Here is an 18,961-nt window from a genome sequence, read left to right as displayed (position 1 = left end):
TCAAATTTTAGTGCATGCATTTTATGAAAGTGTCTGACAACCTCAGGATTTAGGTTAGAAAAAGAAGATGAAATGTAGGCTAGGCTACAGGGGGCTTTCTAGGGAATACCCCACAAAATCAGTCTCCTGAGAGCTAAGGTATCTTCCTTGCTGCAAAAGCAGGAATTGTTGAGAACAGATTTTCAGTGGGCTCTGGAGGTTTAAAAATCTTAGAAAGACCTAATTTCTTTCAAAACTATCTGCTGGTTTTCTCTGGATTTTATATCTGTACGGGTTCAGATGGAATAGAGAAGGAATTATAAACCATTAGCAGAAAACTTAACTTGAATTTTCTATCTCCTGTAAACATCATCTAATGCTGTCAGGCTTGCTATAGAATATTTATTGTTTTGACTACCTAAAAAGAATTATTTTTTCCAGATTAAAACCAGCACTTCAAGGAGGACATAAAATTACATTATTTCTATTGCCTCAAAGTAGGCAATGAAAACTTTAATGTATCTCTTCCTATCTCAGGCATACCTATGAATATTTTTAAAGCACAGATATAATATTCCACCAATGTTTTTACTACTATTTTTGCTCAAGTTAAGTTATATTTTTAACTCCAAAAGGGATCCATTTGCACAGATTTCTACATCACCTGCCCTGTTCTAATTCTTTGGGTCCACTTTAAACATTCTGCAATGCCAGAATCCTGAACACAGTTACTTCACAAATATGTATAGCAACTTGAAAATAAAGAATTCCTAACACCCTGCCTTTTAATGCTTCATATCCCTTCTTTTGTGAGGAAAACCCTGTAAGTGAAAGGATTCCTTTGTGCTGCCTTTTCAGGGCATGCTGAGCATCACACACTTCCCAAAGCCTGCGTGCAGTGAGGGTGACAAGACACACTCCAGGTTTTTATTTTTTTTTTCCTTTCTCAAGATTTCAGTGTTTATGTGTGACCTCCAGTGTTTAACTGATGACTATTCAGCACATCACTTACAAAAAACAGCCATTCTCATTTCCTTTACACTCCTCCTCGCAGAAATAAATCAGCATCCTGAGTGATGGGAACACTTAGCTGCCAGTCACTCTGCTTTGTACCCTCGCTGCTCCCACCAGCCTGGGAGAGATGCAGAGATGCAGGGAAGTGATTAAATTGTAACACGGAGCCCCGAGAGCAATAACTAAGTGAGCAGTTATAAACAAATAACACAGTTCTTCATAATTCAGTAAAATGCATTATCTGATGCTGTGTGTGGCTCTGCAAGCCAGTCAAAGCAGCAGTGGTTTTTTGCTAATGCAATAATGTTACTGCTTAATGGTGGAAAGCACAGGAGAGCGATACATGGCCTACAAATAAGAGTAAAATGTGCAAGCTTAACAATACAAGTTTATCTTCCTTATGAATTACCTAGGCAGTGCTTTTATCATATGAGATCCATTGTTTCCTGATCTGCAAATTACTTCCTGAATCTATTAACTGTAAAGGCAGAAATGTATTTTTCAGTCTTGCCCTCAGAAATAAAAAGAAAATCACAATAAATCAGTGTAAACAGGTGAGACTGAACTGGTAACAAGTCCAAGGAATTTCAAGTGTGCAATCCCTGGCTCCCCAGAACACTGAAGGATTTTTTTTAAGGTGGGAGCACAGAGATGAAAGGATTTAAGAGTAAATTATCCAATGATAGTACAATTCTGGAGCATTACCATGCGTGTGAAGGATTATTAAAGATCAGGTAGGATTTTTCCAGCCTTACTTCAGTCACCTCCAGGGAAACGAATTCTGCAACGCTCCACAGGAAATAAAGAACAACCTGAGTATATTAAAAGACTCATGGATATAATTCCATGAACTACAAGCTTTCTTTGTAACTCAAGTACCTCGAAGTGCTCAACACTTTTATCACAGTCCTTGAGTTTTATGTGTCTTTGAAGGATGACATTTCCACTCCCTGAATTGGCATCTGCATATCTTGAATTCTCTAATAAAGGCCCAAGAAGAGTAATATTGTATTTACACATCTTCCACCCCCTAAATTCCAAAACCTCAAACTCATTTACCTAAAGAAAATCCTCCAGACATGTACAGCCATTAAGCACACCATGATTATCATGAGGAAGATCAGAAGCCAAACACCAGTGCAGTTTCAGTTCTTCTCTCCCCCATTAACAAGAGTCAAGAGAACTCTTGGTATCAGTGACCCTCATGCTCTGTCTCACAGGAGTCATCAGATAAAGCACATTTTATATTGGCTAAACCAACAGTTCCAGAGTACCTCAGTGAGTACATAATCTGCACAAAATCCACTCTTCGAGTTACCCTTACATCTTTGATCTCAAGGTCTAAAATTTCACCAAAATTTTGAGCAGGTTATTTATGATGTAGCTATCAACAGTAAGATTGCTAAATAACTACCTTTAAATAAATTACTTATTTACATTTTCTCTACTCAAAGCCAGGGTAGGAAGCACCACCTGTGGATAAGGTTGGCTGACACTTCTCACTGCCTTTAATCACTCTAAAGCTTTGCCAGATTTTTAAATGTTCAGGCTACATTTCTACATGTCTACATGCTTTGGGGTGATTTTCAGGATATGAGGGATGAATAGGTTGAATCGCTTCCAAAATTTAGCCTGTAGGGAAATACTGTGTTTTGGCCACATTAAATAATCGTTACAAACTTATATCTGAAAAGTTTGCTGAGTTTTGAAACTGGGAGTAGGATTCTGTCTTCATATCACAGATCTGGTTTTCTTGCTAATACTAAAAAAAAAAACAAACAAACAACAACAACCCCCCCCCAAAAAAACCCAAAACCAAAAAAGAAGCCAACAAACAGACAAAAAAAAAAAGCCACAAACCAAAAATCCCAAGTCCAAAACTACTTAAAATTAAAAAATGAGATTTTACATTTGTCCAGGACGAGCCCTTTATACAAAATTCCCTCTATGCTATCACCCCTCCTGCAGCCTCCAGAAGGAACTAAAATGTGCATTCACATTCCTGTAAACCCTGTCCTGGAAAATGGACTATTTCTTTAATTACTGCTTTGAACTGAAATTACACAGAGCAGTGGAAGTGACAGCAAGAGGTTCATCTTTCCATCAAGGCACCCAGCAAGCTGCTGAGTCTGAATGCATAAAACAGACGAGTCAGAGCAGAGAAAAAAGGGATTGACTCTGACATGAAGCCTTGTATCACAAGAAGCAGAAGAGAGGAATTTGTGAGAGCTGTTTAATAATGGAGGACTTGGGAGGTTCAGTCTGGGAGTCAAGATGTGAAAACAGCTTTGTGGGAGGGGGAGCCTCAGGGTGGAGGGAGACAATCATTTATGAGAGAGGAGCTGCAGCCAGATCTGGAGCCATGAGGAAAGGAGAGGGATCAGCAAACTGGGATTAAGAACTCACACAAAGAGCTGGCACCTCCTCTGCCTCTGTTTAAGGTCATAAAAAGCACAGAAGCTGCTGTCACAGCTATTCAATTAAACAAAATAGTGTAGGTCCACAGGAAAAGAAAACCTGGTCTTGATGACACACCTGGATCTCAACACACCAGGACTTGATGTTCCTCCCCACAAAAGGAGTTGTGTCTTCCTTACTATATTAAAAGCAAGATCATCCTACCATTACTGCTGTACTTCTTGTTGAATATCATTCTCTGAATTATTCCAAATACTTAATTTCATTAGATGGATTTTCTAAGAAGACATAAATTAGGGCAATATGGTTCATAATATTTTCACTTCCTTTCCCTGTAACCCATTTCACTAGTTTTACACTTCATCAATTTAAGCATTATGGTTAATAGGTAACATTTAATTCTGTCAAAGGAGGAAAAAAATCCAAGTGTCTCATTAGGAGGCTCTGATGGCCATTTCAGAAAGTAATGCTACATTTTCTACCTAAGTCCAACAGAGATGAAGACACTGAAGTTGGAAGCACATGCAGAACTTACAGGTTTCTGTGCAGGGCAAAAGCTTTTTTACTGCTCACTTGGGCACGAGGAAAAGTGGATCCCTGGGGGACAGAACTCCTGTGAGATTTACAGCTACACAACAGCACTGAAAAGCACTAAACCAGAGCTCAAAAACATTTGGTTTACCACAGCTAAAAACTAAAGGCAAGCAACATTTTATTTATGTTAAGCACAACACATTCCTACATGCCTATCAACAGTAATATATGAACAGTATCTAATGGCAGGAAGAGCATCTCTGACTAACTCCAGGAAAAATATCAGTAAAGCCATTTTCTACTCAATACTATTCACTGAGATGTGGCAATAATCTTTCAGACATCAACAGGTGCCAGAATATCACACAAGAACAAGAAACAGGTGAAAAAGCTTTCACAAAATATAAAGATTGAATTCTCTATTACACACAGTCTGACTTACAGTCACTGCAAAAATTCACAAGGAGTTGTTTTGAAAATCTTTGTGAACATGTGTGAACTCCACTTCTCCAAAACAAGCAAGACACATTTCTGTCACATGCTAAGAATTCTTCTACAGGTGGTGTTAGTGCCTTAAAAGCCTCAGTGATCAATCAGAATTATCACAGGAGGGGATTCAGAGTCATGTCAGGTTTTTGAATGACAGAAGCATGCCAGGCTTTGTACTACAAAAAGTGTTCAAAAATAGAATACATAACCTAATCATCTACTCACACTCCCGAAGAAGTAGGCCAGCAGATAAAAAAACCTTTCAAAAAACTGACAATTAAAATGTGTCCCACTCCAGTTTATTAACACATCATTAGACTGTTTCACAAGTTGCTGTTAAATATAAAATTATTCAGTGGATAAAAGGGAGGCTGTGAGTAGTAACACATTGTACCTGTAACAGCATCTGTTTCTCTTCTGCACCCTGACTCTTCCCTGAGCTGCTTTTCCATTGTAATTTTTAAATTTTGGGTACACTCTAACACAGTTCCTAAGGCTACAAGCACAAAATGTAATAGGGCTTTAAAAAGACAACTTTTGGCATGGGAGATTTGAGGCGGGAGGGTTGTAACACTCTTTAATAGTGCCAAAACTCAGGATTTCTCTTCCCACGTGTGATCCACAGCACAGGTAGGCCGTGGTGCTGTAGGAGTGAGTGCAGAGGAAGCACCAGGGTGATGAGAGGGATGGAGCAGCTCTGCTGGGAGGAAAGGCTGAGACAGCTGGGACTGAGAGGAGAACCTTGCTCCAGAAGTTTCCCTCTCACATTACTGCACAGAGATGCATTTAGAAACTTCACAAGTTATTACCACTACCTCACCAAAAGGTCACGCCAGCATTCTTCATTTAAAGGAAATTTCCTTTAAAAAAGCACTTTGTGAACTCTACTAGAAACTGCAAGGCATTTCAGTCTCCCTTGTCTACTCCTCAACCTTTTATTACAACAATAAATAATATATGCAGTAGATTAATATTTAGAAGAACTTTATTCTCCAACTTGCATCATCCTTATAAATTATTCTCCTATTAATGAGTTATTTGATCTCAACATATTAGCACAAAAATTACATTGTTCTCTGTACTAATCTGTAACCTATGTGCTCGCCTTCTGCTAAAAGCTTCTGTTCAAAGTGCTATTATTAATTGTCAAGCATTGGAACTGTTCCTCCAGACATTATCCCCTTTACTTTCAAGACAGGCAGACAAGATTTTCTCCACTTTCTGCAAGTAAAGTACAAGCTAAAGTACATCTGAATACACAATTCATTCTGTTTAGCACTGTGCTCTCCCTAATGTACCCAATGTGGCCAACTCCTTACAGGAAGCAATTGCTGGAACAATTAGGACTCAGCAAGATTAATACACAAGATGTTGTCATGTCTGCATTCGATCTCATGCAGTGATAGTGGAATGATAAAGATGCAGCCCAACAGAAGTGTGCCAGCAGTGACCAAACCTCTTCAACAATCTGCTGGAATTCTAGGCTGAACTTTTTCATGCAGTATTAATGTCAGAACTACAGAGCTATCATGTACTTTTATATATAGATATAGATAGATAGATAGATAGATAGATAGATAAATACACTTCTATTCGTGCTTATAACTGCTTATAACTTCTAATCCTGCTTATTCCTGATGATAACTTTGTCTTAAGTTGAAAATTTTCACCTAAGATCTGCAATGTTCATGCCCCAAGTGGGAAGGAATCTTCCAAGACATCCTTGTTTCAGTTCTTTTGGTTTTTTCCAGTGTTGTCTGAATACACAGCACTGAACCTACACTGATCTCCAGAATGTGGAGGTTTTTTGGAGCAGAAACCAGACAAAAATCAACACCATTCCTGGTGGTTTCTGGATGCCTGTTTCTTATAACAAATCAAACCTTTGACTGTCTTGGAAAAATCCAGAGTCAGTCTTTCTCAAGAAAATAGATGCATACCTATGAAAATAAAATAATATATTCACTATCATTCAATCTCAAAATAAGTCTCCTTAATAAATTAATAATTAAATAATCACTGTGAAGCAGCCAGCCAAAGATAATCCTTGTCCACCAGAATGAGAAAAAGTCTTAAGAGGCAATCCAATAGACATTAAAATTGGTGTTATGCCTGCTTTACTCATTGGCTACATTGCAACTTAGGTACACACTTTTAGCCACAAAGAAGAAAGTCAACATTGTCTTCATTAGGAAAATTAATTCTTGTGTTCCCAGATCCACAAGACCAATTACTCCACCTGTGCTACTTCCCTTCTCAGCACTGTCCTCCTTCCCATCTCCACCAAAAAGCTCCATCTGAAAACAGTGACTAGCAGAAGCAGCCACCCACAGTGTGCACGGGTCACCTGCAGTCTGCTCTCTGAACTAGAGATGATACTTGCAATAAAGGACTGAGTTACTTCTCTGCACAGCCTGAGCAATATTTTGATGTGTGCATGATCTACTCCCCTGGGTTTGTGCTCCCTGGAAAAAAGGCAGCTGAGTCCAGTGAGTGAGGACAGGATTCTTCTCACCTGAATTTCAGCTCTCAGGACTAGGAATTGTGTCTAAATTAAACTCTGCTGCTTCTACAAGGACTGCTGAGGCACAGAAGCATCCCTTGGAGATCCCTCCCTCTGACATCTCCTCACCTCACCTGAGAATCCAACAGAACAAATTATGCAAGAATGAAACATGAGAAACTGTACATGCAAAAGGGCCAACCACACACAGGCACTTTGTTGGACCAACAGTCCTGCCATGAAGAAAATAAAGAGCTGCCACCAGAACTCCCTTATGAAAATCACTTGCTGCTCTTTTTCAAGCAGTGCTGAAGTCTCAGATCTGTTTGGAGGCTGCAGCAGAGTTATTTTTCTGGTGTTGTTTGACAGCATAAAGAGAATTTCATGTTTTCTCTGGGAGCATCCTGCACTGAAATCCAGAAACTGAAACCTGGCTCAGTGGGATTCACTCAGTAACAATTCTCACTTTTCTCTGAGGATCTGTATGCACCCAATTCAATTAGCATTTGCTACAAACGTAACATAGCAACAGGGGACAAGCCCTCATGTGATGGAAATCAGTGTAGTGGCTCTGATTTGAAAGAACTTTACCAAATTTCATCAGCTGCAACTCTCACGCAGCGCTGGTGAATAGCTCACTCCATCACTAGGGAGGTAAGGACCATAAAATTTGAGTGCCAGGAACAGTAAGTGGTCAATTCAATTTGTTATCCTCTTTAGGACTTCTCAAACATTTTATTTCTCTTGTTTTCAGAAAGAAGAAAAATGGGTCAGAATATATAGAAAAACGATCACACAGGGATAGTGGGTGGAAAACTGTCCTGAAGCCATAATGTGAGATTTGATTACTTCAGCAGCCACAAAGAAAAACCCCATTCATAAAATAATCTTTATTAAACTCACTGTTGGGTTTTTTTACTGTTTTTAAACTTGAACTAACTGTTAACACGCTGTGTGAAGTAGCACTTCCTGTTGATTTGTTTTGTATTAATTATAGCGCAATTAAAAAGTGGAGTCATTATTGCAAACAACTGCCAGGTGTTTTAAAACCACAAACAGGGGCCACAACATTTCCATGTGATGCTGTCAGTGTTGCTGTGGCACAACAAACACATTTCCAAAAGTATGCACATTCACAGAAATTAAAATCCTAGAATGGGAAAACCTTCATTGTGTTTAAAAAGCAGGTGGAAAACCCACCTGCTGGGAAACTTCTGATATTTGTGGAATAGCTGCTAAAATTTAAGACATCAACACCTAACAGGTCATCTAATCTTGCCATTAAAAGATCTGAATTTGCTGATCAGCCTCAGGGCTAGGAAAAAACTGACATAAGAGGCAGTAACAATAAAACTAAATTAAGTGTGTATTTTTTATATAAAAGAATGAAAGGGAAAATTAAAATATTAATATTTGCTGCATTGACTGTTGATGAACTGAAGAGCAGCGCAATTGCCTCGGTATCAGCTCTGCTACATTAAAATTTAGAAGTATTTTGGGTTTTTTCCTAATTACTTTTATGCTTGGCTTAACTATGGAGCTACTTGGAAATTCCTAAGCCTGGAATCCTCAAGAGCACCAAGTTATCAGTGTGCCCATCATCACCAACCTCAAAACCAAGGGAGCAGAGTCTCTCACCCCACCACAGCCACAAGCAGAACATAAGAAATTAAGAAATATTTGGTTTGTAAAGGTTACACAAGGAAATTAAAAAAGGTAAAACAAATTCTTCATGCTAACAATTTGTTTAAAATATCCCAAATGCAGGAGAAGCTTTTCTTTCCCCTATGAATCCTGACAGATACTATGAGAGAGGATTAAAGGAAAGGTATGAACTCAATTAGGGCAGAATTCAAGTGACCTAATCCATGTTAATCTGGCAAAAAGCACATGCCAATAAAGGTGTTCTGGCCAGTCTCAGGCAGAGACTGACAGGTCCTGGAAAGGTTAAACAAGTTCAAGTGCTCTTTTTCTTTGCTGTTTCAGCATAATTTATTGAGCTGCATCTCAAGGAACAGAAATTCAGCTTTTTTCTTTTTTCATGGTGTAAAAAAAGATCACTCACAATTTTCCCCTCGGTTGCTTCAATTATTGAAAAAAAATTATAATCCTTTAGGTTAAGAAACATCCAATATTGATGCCTGCTGTTCTCTAACTGCTCTGTCAGTAGGGTAGAAAATATTTCTGTAAAAGGGAAACAATGAAACAGGTATTGCATCAACTGGATTCCCAGTAATCCAAGCTCTTCAAGAAATTCAAGAGGAAAGAACTGTTTTCAGGTAACTCTTGGTATGATCTTGAAATTCTGAATCAAAACTTGCCTAAGCTTCCTAAAAATAAACCTGTGCAGGTTTAGACAGCTCTTTCCCAAACCATGAACACAGATAGATGGATTGACAAGCTTTGGGGTATATCTTGGGACAGACAGACTGGTGGGTGCTACTCTCTACAGAATAACATAAAAAGGGTTTTGCACACATGGAATTGCTTTTAGAGGCCACAACTTCAGTGCCTGGATGCTGATCAGCTCCCAGTGAGTTTCAACACATTCTGGCCCCAACAAACACCCCCAGCAACCCTACAGTTACCCACATCAAACCCCCCAGAATCCCTGTCACAGAGGCATGTGATGACAGATATTTATACTGCATTTTGGGGAGATTCCAGTTCCATCTTTAGTAATAACGAGGAGACTTAATATTAGAGGACTCATGATTATCTTCAGCACTAAACAACAGTACACATTCTCATTCAGGTATGAATTATTCTAGCAGCCTTAGGAGTCTGTCTTGATTGTTTTCCTCTTCACAAGTATCCTCTAAACATAATTTTCCACTAAGTACTCACTGAGGAAAAGCACCTCCCAAAACCACAGGGACATTGCCTAACATCTAAACCTGAAGTTTCTGCAAGACAGCAATATGCCTGCTAAAAGAAAACAAAACAGCAAGCACACATGCATGATAGGATTATTTGTTCCAATACAATATAAATTAGGTCACACTCCTCTTTGGAGAATTTTGAGTCAAGAACAAGGTGGTCCACTAAATTTCTATTCATTTGCCTTCAGGCTCAGGGAATTGCAAAGACTCTCAAGAAACTGATGCTCCTCAACCCACAAGAGCAATCACTATTTGGGGGTGGGAGGGGTGGGGAATCTCTCAGTGTAACTGCTTGGCAGTACCTGCAGACTTGAGAAACCCTTATGGAGTGAAAAGGGCAGCTAATGAATCTTTGCATTTATATATATATATACACAGAGACACATACAAAATTCAATACAGAAAAAAACCAGCAACTGCCCTGTTTTTTATGTGGTACATTTCATAAAATTACAGAATGGTCTGAGTTGAGAGGGACCTTAAAGCTCATCCAGTTTTATCCTTTGCCATGGAAGGGACACCTTCCACCATCCCAGGTTGCTCCAAGCCCTGTCCAACCTGGGCTGGGACACTTCCAGGGATGGGGCAGCCACAGCTTCTCTTTTTCCCATCCTCACAGGGAGGAATTTCCTGTGTACATCTAAAATTTAAGAAAATATTCTTATCCTTAAGATAAGAATATAAAACATAAGACAGAAAAGAAATAGATAAGATGAAATACCCTGAAGAAAAGTAACCTCTGCATCCTCATTAAACCAAGAGAAATGGAATGACTGTCTGCAGAAAGTGCAAAGGATCACGGGCTGGAAAGTGCCTGGAGCCTGCTCCCCCAGCAGGCTTCTGCTCAGGAACACTGATTTTCAAAAGCTCACCCACAGCCATCCTCTCCCTGATCCCATGAGTAACTGAAGGAAATCTTGACGCCTCCAAGGGCCATAAGTTCATGTCAACAGCTCCACATGTCTCAGAGAGGACTGAGGCAGAGCCAGATGTGACAAGGAGCCCTTCAGCAAGGCTGCTGCTCCGCTGTGGATGGAGCTGGTCAGGATGTGCAGCTGTCCGAAGGGCTGGGGCTTGGGCAGCTGCTTCCCCACAGCTGGGACACAGCAGCCTCTGCACCTGCAGCAGGGTCATCCCAGGGAATGAGCTGCACTCTCAAGCCACAAAAACAATATATTGATTGAGAGACAAAAGCTGACAGGTCTTGCTCTGGTCTGGTTCTTTCTTATGGCAGCACCTTGAGATAGATCTACCACAGACCCCACTGTCACCAGTAGGGCTCACAATGGTGGGTTCTGACAGGATTTGTGCATGTGGCTGAACCACTTAAACAAAGTTAAGAATCTAGAGCACTCCTTACACCTGAAACACTTAAAAATGTGTTCGACAGAGGTGTAAGATTAAATACACAGATACAGGTACCTTTCCTGGAGCTTACTCACCTTCTCTAAGCTGTGACAGTTCTGCTGCCTTGAAACACAAATGGAAGATTGATTCATGGAGGAAATTCTTAAACCACCACCATGAAATGTCATTTGGCTGCAGCTAGACTGGGCAAAAACTAGTATTAAGGGAAAAATATAGAGCTGCAGCCTCTCTTTGTGACAAATCAAAGTATGAAAATGAAAATGTTTCAATCTGATTAATTACTTGGTTTAGAATATATGCTTTTCATTCTACTGTATCAAAATACTCATAATAAAACAGTGCAGCTGATGAAGTCAAGCACTGCCTTACAAAGGCTGGCAAATTTGCAGAACAGCACTTGAGGTTCAGATTAGTAAAATCCTAATGAATATCTACTCTAATACCCATGTAATTGCAGGGAATGCATTTGCAAGTGGTACAATTAAAAAAAAAAAGAAAAAAAAAAGAAAGAAAAAAAACCACTGGTACAATGGAAGTCCAGACTGTGATTCTAATGTCAGTTTAAGAGAATGAACTGCCATCCTGGAAGAATGAAGATCCCATTTAAAGGGATGCCAAGAAATGAAGAATCACAATAAAGATTTCCAGTTCTTTCCCAGGTCACAACATGCTTCCATCTTTCACTGTAAGTACCAATGCCAACAATTCTCAATTTCATCACTTTTGTCCCAGACACCAAAATGGTTTCCATACATTGTTAATGATTGCTTTATCCCAAGTGCTCATCTCTTCCCGAGCACTGCACAAGGAGCTGCTCAGCACAGCTCCTGAAGAGCTCTTGGACATGAATAAATGTTATTTTTGCACTACATGTTGCACTTCCTTCTGGGAGCCTGCACCTGGCATCTCCACGCCTCATCTTCCTACCCATAAAAACAGGTTAGTGCAGGACTTCCCTTACCTCCCGAAACCAAATAACTGCCTGAAAGACAGAGCTGGGTGCTGCAAGAATGAAGCCACAGAAAGCAAGCAGTGCTGAAATAACACCAAACAGAACAGGACATATGAGAGACCAAGTAATAACGTAGCTTTATTCCTAAGTAATTGGCTGAGCAAGCAACTCTGATTAATTCTGCAAGAATGCTTGGGTAGTGTTTATAAAAACCAAGTCATTACCTTGACTAAACATTGACTTGGACAGTTAACTTTAACCATCAAGACCTTGACTAAATATTGACTGGGAAAGTTAATTTGAACTATAACATCTAGAAAATCATGTTCCTCTTTGCCAGTATTTGCTATCACTTTAAAATGCAAAGAGGGTTGTAAAAAATAGAGGTTCTCCCACCTCACTGATATTTAGTTGCTGAGCTTGGCTGTTGCTAAATTCAACACAAATACCTTGCAAAAATTTGAAATATAAAATGCTTTAGAGACAAACGCCTGTTATGGATGAGAGGGAATGGTCAATCTTACTTTGCTTGAGCAAGGACCCATCAAAAGTATGAAAAAAAGTATCATAATGCTCATGTTTTAAATTTATTTTGTTACATATATGCAGCAGCTTTACAAATTTTGCAAATTTTAAAAATTGTGCCTTGCCCAAAGAATCACACAGGCTGATCAGAACAAGGGGTTCATTCTGATACTTTTACTTTTTAGAAGCAGCTACTTCAAGTCTACATCCTCCACTACTGGTTTCACTTCATCATGTGAGGCCATGGGTCAAAGGACATACACAGGGTCTTTCACTGGCTGAGATAAAAAAAATAAAAAAGAAAAAGAAGAAAATCAATTTCAATCCTCCTAAGATGAAACCACTGATGTGTGCAGTCACTAAGGTCCCAAAGGTAATCCTACAAGAAAACATGATGGTGTCCTCCATCACTGTGTTGAGATACTGTTAAAGTTCAGCAAAACCACCTATGAGGTACAGTCTGAGATCAAAACACTCCAAAAAATAAATCTGTATTTCTACACCAGTATGAATAGTGCATTTTAGCTGTGTAATGACATAAAGTGGGAATGACAAAGGGGCAAGGAACCTTATGCTTCAGGAAGGTGTTAAGTATGTGGATAAACAAATAAATAATGCTGTGGATCCAGCACTAATTCCATGCACAGTTTCAGCTCAGGAGTTTGAAAGTCCCTTTTAGCTTTATGCCTTGATTCCTTTTTTAATACATCAGCTGCCTTTAGCACACTGAATGAAAAACAGCTTAAGAGCAAATATAAAAGACATAAATCTCAGCTCCGAGTGAAAATACCAAACTGGTGAAAACTTGCTCCTCCATTATTTTTGAGTAGAGCAGTAAGGAACAGATTGATACTGGTGTTACGGGGGTGAGGGTGGGGAATGAAAGAACAATAAACAATACAGTCATCAGTAGTTTAACACAGCACTGTGTCTTGCAATGGAAACATACTGTGAAACAGCTTGCGAGATAAGCTTCGTCAACGATAAGTAATTTTTATTCCGTTTGAGTGGCTGAAAACAATAAACATGATTAAATGCTTCAGACATGCATTCAGAATTTAGACAAATGGCAAAGAGTTCCAAGGACTTTGCTTTTAAAACTACTGCGGGGAAAGACCTGGAAATTGACTTAACCGGTTTGAAATATACAATGAAGCAGAAGTTCGTCGGGAAATTAAAAACTTCCCATTCGTCTGCAAGCTCCAGGACTCTCCAGCTCAGAAATCAGCTTTGTTATCTACCGTTCTTTACTATGATTACTAGTCCCAGCATCCCACTTCACCATTCATAGAGGCATTTCAAATGTGCCGGTCATGAACCTGAGCTCCCAGCGTGTGAAACACCAAAGGAAGAGCCGGCCCTGGGGAATTCACAGTCCCGTGCTGTCCTGCCGGCCCTTGCGGGCTCTGTCACCGCTGTCCTGATCCAGCCTGGCACCAGCTCCCGTGCCCGCCTTCCTCCCACCGCAACTCTCAACTTTCACTCCCGGCTGCCAGCTCCTGGTCACTCGGTGCACAGCCCCGAGAGGAAAGCGCTCCAAAACACTCAGATCACGGGGGAGCGTCGGGTTTTCCCCTGAAGTAGGGGCTGTACGGGGAGCCGCATGAACCCGCAGCACCCCTAACGCGAGCGGTCACTCTGCACCCGCTGCCCTGGACCGCGCACGGCTCAGCAGCGCCGGGGGCTGGCAGGGGATTCCCGGCTGGGGACTGCGGACCGGGATCTGCTGGCCGGGGACCAGGGGCGGTCCCCAGAGGGTCCCTGGCTGGGGAAGGCGAGCTCGCCCCGCGTCCAGCAGCCCCTCCGCCCCGCTCCGGGCGCCATTTCCCCGCCTCTCCTCAGCGCGGCGTCCCCCGGCCCTGCCGCACCTTCCCGGGCAGGGCAGCGCCGGCGCAGCCGAGCCGCATCCCAGCCCTCAGCACACTTCCAGCCCTCAGCCGGCTCCCAGCTCTCAGCACACTCCCAACCCTGAGCCGGCTCCCAGCCCGGCAGCGGGGGGCGCTTCCCGCAGCAAGCGGCACTACCGCGACCGATCGGCGCTTCCAGCTGCGGGGCGGCAGCGGCCGAGGCTCCCGAGAGCGGCGCATCCCAGGGACCCCCGGCACGGCGGGGGTGGCCGGGGGGGATCCCGCAGTCGCATCGAGTCTGTGGCTTCCTCCTCTATTTTTTTTTTTTTTTACTGCCCCGCTGCGGGGGATGGCGAAAGCGCCCCCAGCCCTTTGCCCAGAGCTCGGCTGGCTGTGGGGCAGCCTCGCACGGCGCTCCCCCCGCAGCCGGCAACTTCCCGCGACTCGCAGGGGATTCCAGCCCTTTCCCCGCCTCGGGGGGACGGGAGCGAGCGGGAGGGGAGAAGGACGGGCAAAAAATAAACTTCCTTCCGAGAAAAGCTGCCCTTCCATGCTGCTGCGGTCCTCGCTGGCAGGAGGAGCAGCGCGCCCCGCTGAGCCCCCAAACCCGCACCTGCCGCCGCACCGCGCAGGGGAGCAGGGACCGGCTCTCTCACCTGCCCCAGCGAGCCCTCTCCTCCTCGCATTCCTCTGCTCCCCATCGTGGGCGCAGCAGCTGCTGTTATTCCTTAGGATACACATGGCCCGTCCATGCTGGGAAAGCCGCCTTCCCGCGCCGCCTGCCCTCTCCGGCCCCGCCAGCGCGGCGCTGAGGCCAGAGGGAGGGGAAAAGGGAGGTGTGCGGTGGAGGAGCGCGGCTGATGAGGGGTCGGTCTCCTCCTCCTCCTCCTTCTTCTCCTCCTCTCCCAGGGCTGGGGGTCTCAGCGCCGCTGTGCAGCTGGGCAGGGAGAGGGGGCCGGGCGAGGAGGGGGCTGGCGGGGCTGTCCCCGCTAGGGGCGGGGGGGCTCGGCGCGTCGGCTCGTCCCGAGCCTCTCCCTCGGCTCCGGGGCAGCCCCGCGGGCCAGCGGAGCGGAGCGCATGGAGACCCCCCCGCCCCGTCCGCAGCACCGCGCTCAAGCACGGCCGGGGGGCAGTCGGTACCGGGGGCTTCAGGGCTTCCCTCGAGCGCAGGGAGGGCGGTCAGCGGGGCAGCCCGGGCGGAGGTGGCCGCTGCCCACGCGTGGAGCCCGGGCACGGCCCCGCCATCGCGGCTCCCCCCACACGGCCGCAGGGCGGGGGCCGGGCCGGGGGCCCCGCCGCCACCACCAGTGTGCTGCTTTTCTCATGGCTTCTCGCAGTCACCCATGAAAATTTAATGAGGCATTTAGGGCTGTTACCTTCAGAGTCAATGGAGGAAGCATATTTAGCCTAATGCACTCGCTGCCGAGCCAATAGGTCTGTTGCAGGCGGATCAGAAGTCATGGAGAGACTCTCCTTTCAACACAAAATTCACGACCCATTAAACTTATTCTGTGATAACAGCTTCTTTACAAACGGAGACCCATAGAAAACAGAGGCTGTCATGCACTTCCCGAAAGGATTTACATACAGAGAGAAGTCCATTTGGCAGGTTATTGCCATTTCACCAGTATTATCTCCAATCAATGCATAAAAGCAGCGCTGCTCTCGCTAACCGAGGTAAATGACTAAAAGAAAAGCTTTTTGCAGCCTCTAGATAGATCTGATTCACCCCCCGGGGCTGAGCGGCCACGTCTCCCTGGGCTGACAGAGAAGAGGGCTCAGACCATTAGAAATTATTGAATCTGATCGGGAATTCCAGCGAGATGTTCTGAGGACACGCCGGTACCCGGCTGCTGATGTGGCACCCCGCGATGACAGCCGGGCAGCGATCACCGGGATGCTCACAAGGTAGAAAGATGTCCACAGGTTATTTTACCTGCACCTGACAGGCAGGAGAGCTGAACCAATGTGGCAACACACTTAACAGGGCAGGGAGCACAGGGAAAGGCTGAGTGAGCAGATTGATTGGAAGTACATGCACAGATCTGGTAACATTCTCAAATATTATCAGTTTCATCTCCCTCAATCATTCTTTCTGCAGCACATTAGGTATTAAGCAAAAAAGATAACGTCATGTAATAACATTTACAACATAAAAAATTCAGAATTCAAGCCACATTTATAGGAGTAGTTGATTCAATGGAGCTTTTCACTATAGACCTGTTTTCTGCATTTCAATTTATTACAGAAATGAAAGGTCAGATTCTCAGTTGAACCCACTTATTCTAATGTGAATTAAAAGAAGTAAGTAGTCAACTTCATTGCAGCAAAATTTCCTATTGATGACAATTTCACCATCTAGGAAGACAAAGAACTAAAGGAGGAATAAAGTAATTTTTTTCATTAGGAAATAATAGCATCCTTGAGGAGAAATGCTTGTCTATATATATTAGGCCAAATAAAATATTGGTGGCCCTTAGTTCCCAAAAGGCAGTTTTTGGGGGGAAAACAGTAATTGAGCTGTTCTTACCCTTTGACCAGTGCACAATAAAATGAAGTTGCATTTATTGTGTTGCTGGCCTCACTGAGGTCCTGGAGTTTACAGGAGGGGTGCTGGCAGCTGACTAAGTAGAGAGGGAACTTTGAGTAGTATAAAACTTCATTCCCATTCATTTCTGAAATGTATGGATGCAAGTCACACTTGCTAATAATACTTTTTAAATATAAAAGACTACTAGCTCACAGCTTGTAATATGAATGCAAATGAACTTGTAATTATACTATGCAATTTTCTACTTAAAAAAAAAAAACAACAACTATGAAAATAGAACAGACCTGAAGAGCAATATGCACTGCAGTTCTTCATTGTGTTCCTTCATTATGCAGGAGTTGCCATAAGCAATCTGCTCTGGTGTAATGTAAAATATTTTTTAGGCCATAACTTTGCAACACAAACTCTCACATGAGAACACATATTTGGTCACAGTTCCTTCTCTCTACTGAAAAATACGATCAAGAAGCAAAGGAACAAGAAGTTGGGTGTGAAGACTGACAGATTTCATTTGTGTTTATCTGTAAAGCTTAAACTCATCATTCCTCTATTCTCCTTAAACTCATCATTCCTGTATTCTCCTTTCTGATGATGCACTATGCCATCACCAATTATGCGATAAACCATTAAGAGTTATATATTAAGACCTGTAGGCCAAAACTTTCATTTCCACTGAACAGCTGGAGGAGCTGAAAATCAAAACTTAGAATGTAATTCTCAACTATTTTTGCAGTAGTTACTTGTGCAGCTCTCAGTCACTTGTTACTTACTAAAACAACTAAAGGGAAAGTAGGATCAGCTGAGTTCCTGAATAGATTTATACTAACAGGACAAGGATCAGAATATTTTTAAGTGTTCCTGTATGCATCAGATGAGAGAAGGATGAATTCAATCTTCCAACCAAGAGAACTGTACAAATTTTATAAAGAATTGCCTCAAAATGACATTAAAATATCCACCACTGATAGCTGTAGACCTGGATTCTGAGTAATTTTTTATACTATCCAATTTCAATAAGCACTGCAGTTGCTAGTAAACCAGTGCACCCCACAGAGCAAAAATGTTTACCTGCAAATAAGAGATAATTTGCAGGATAATTGTTGACAGTGAATTCGCTGATAATTCACAGTCAAAGTTTCTGACTCCCTAGGAGAAGAGTAATCAGAAAACTTCCCAGTTTCACCTCAGAGGCAAGTTAATCAGCATCAGTGCTGCCCAGCTGCAAGCCTGTAGGTTTCTCACATGAAATGCTCAGGCAAAATGCACATTGTAAAACCAGCACCATCCTGCAAAAATGGCAAACCACTGGCCAAAAACCCTGTAGGGCTCTTGTGAGTGCCCATGTGTGACAGCCACTGGCATTAGTGAGAAATGGACATTTCCTGAGATGGAATACAGGCCCTACCTTCATGAAACTAATTAAGGTGTCTCAAGCTGTGCTGATTACAAAGGACTACCAAATAATAGTACAGAGAAATTTTGAGGGATGTCTGAGACTGAGTTTTTGTTGGTGCTTTGAAAGATTCTGGAAGTGAAAGATCCATAATGTTACACTTTGCTGGATTCAAGTGGGATTTTTGAAGAGGGAATTTAATATCTAAAAGGGAGCCATTATTTCTGCTATTAACATCTTACTAAAATACAGCACAACGTGCAGACCCATCCCTTGCCAAGTGAGCTCTCATGATGTCAGCCTTCTCACAAAACCCCTTTTCACATTTACTGATCTATATTGTAGCCCACAGCAGGATCATCATGATCACTCTGGAGATCCTCTATGTGAATAGCTCCTCACACAATAGTGATTTCAGTTTAATAAGTTCCTCTAAGGCAATTAGGCACTGACTGAAAATAGTATCTGCTGCATTATCAGTAACTATGGTAGCCCATCCCTTACTG

At 42.6% G+C, this 18,961-nt stretch overlaps 1 protein-coding gene across 18 annotated transcripts in view; it reads right to left on the bottom strand.

Moving 5' to 3' along the window:
- DAB1 (DAB adaptor protein 1) overlaps positions 1 to 18,961 on the bottom strand; it is a 411,090-nt gene that overhangs the window by 124,586 nt on the left and 267,543 nt on the right. The window contains exon 1 of one of the 18 annotated variants that reach the window (XM_074545717.1): positions 15,168 to 15,537. The exons of 16 other annotated variants lie outside the window; for them this stretch is intronic. The gene's annotated coding sequence lies outside the window, so the exon portion shown is untranslated. Of the gene's footprint in view, positions 1 to 15,167; positions 15,538 to 18,961 lie in introns of those variants that run through there. One more of the 18 variants, XM_074545713.1, reaches the window with a different exon arrangement.

The sequence above is a fragment of the Zonotrichia albicollis genome, chromosome 8 (assembly GCF_047830755.1).
Source record: "Zonotrichia albicollis isolate bZonAlb1 chromosome 8, bZonAlb1.hap1, whole genome shotgun sequence".
Lineage (NCBI taxonomy): Eukaryota > Metazoa > Chordata > Aves > Passeriformes > Passerellidae > Zonotrichia > Zonotrichia albicollis.
The sequence above is the reverse complement of the archived record's forward strand: the minus strand, read 5'-3'. Positions and strand labels throughout refer to the sequence as shown.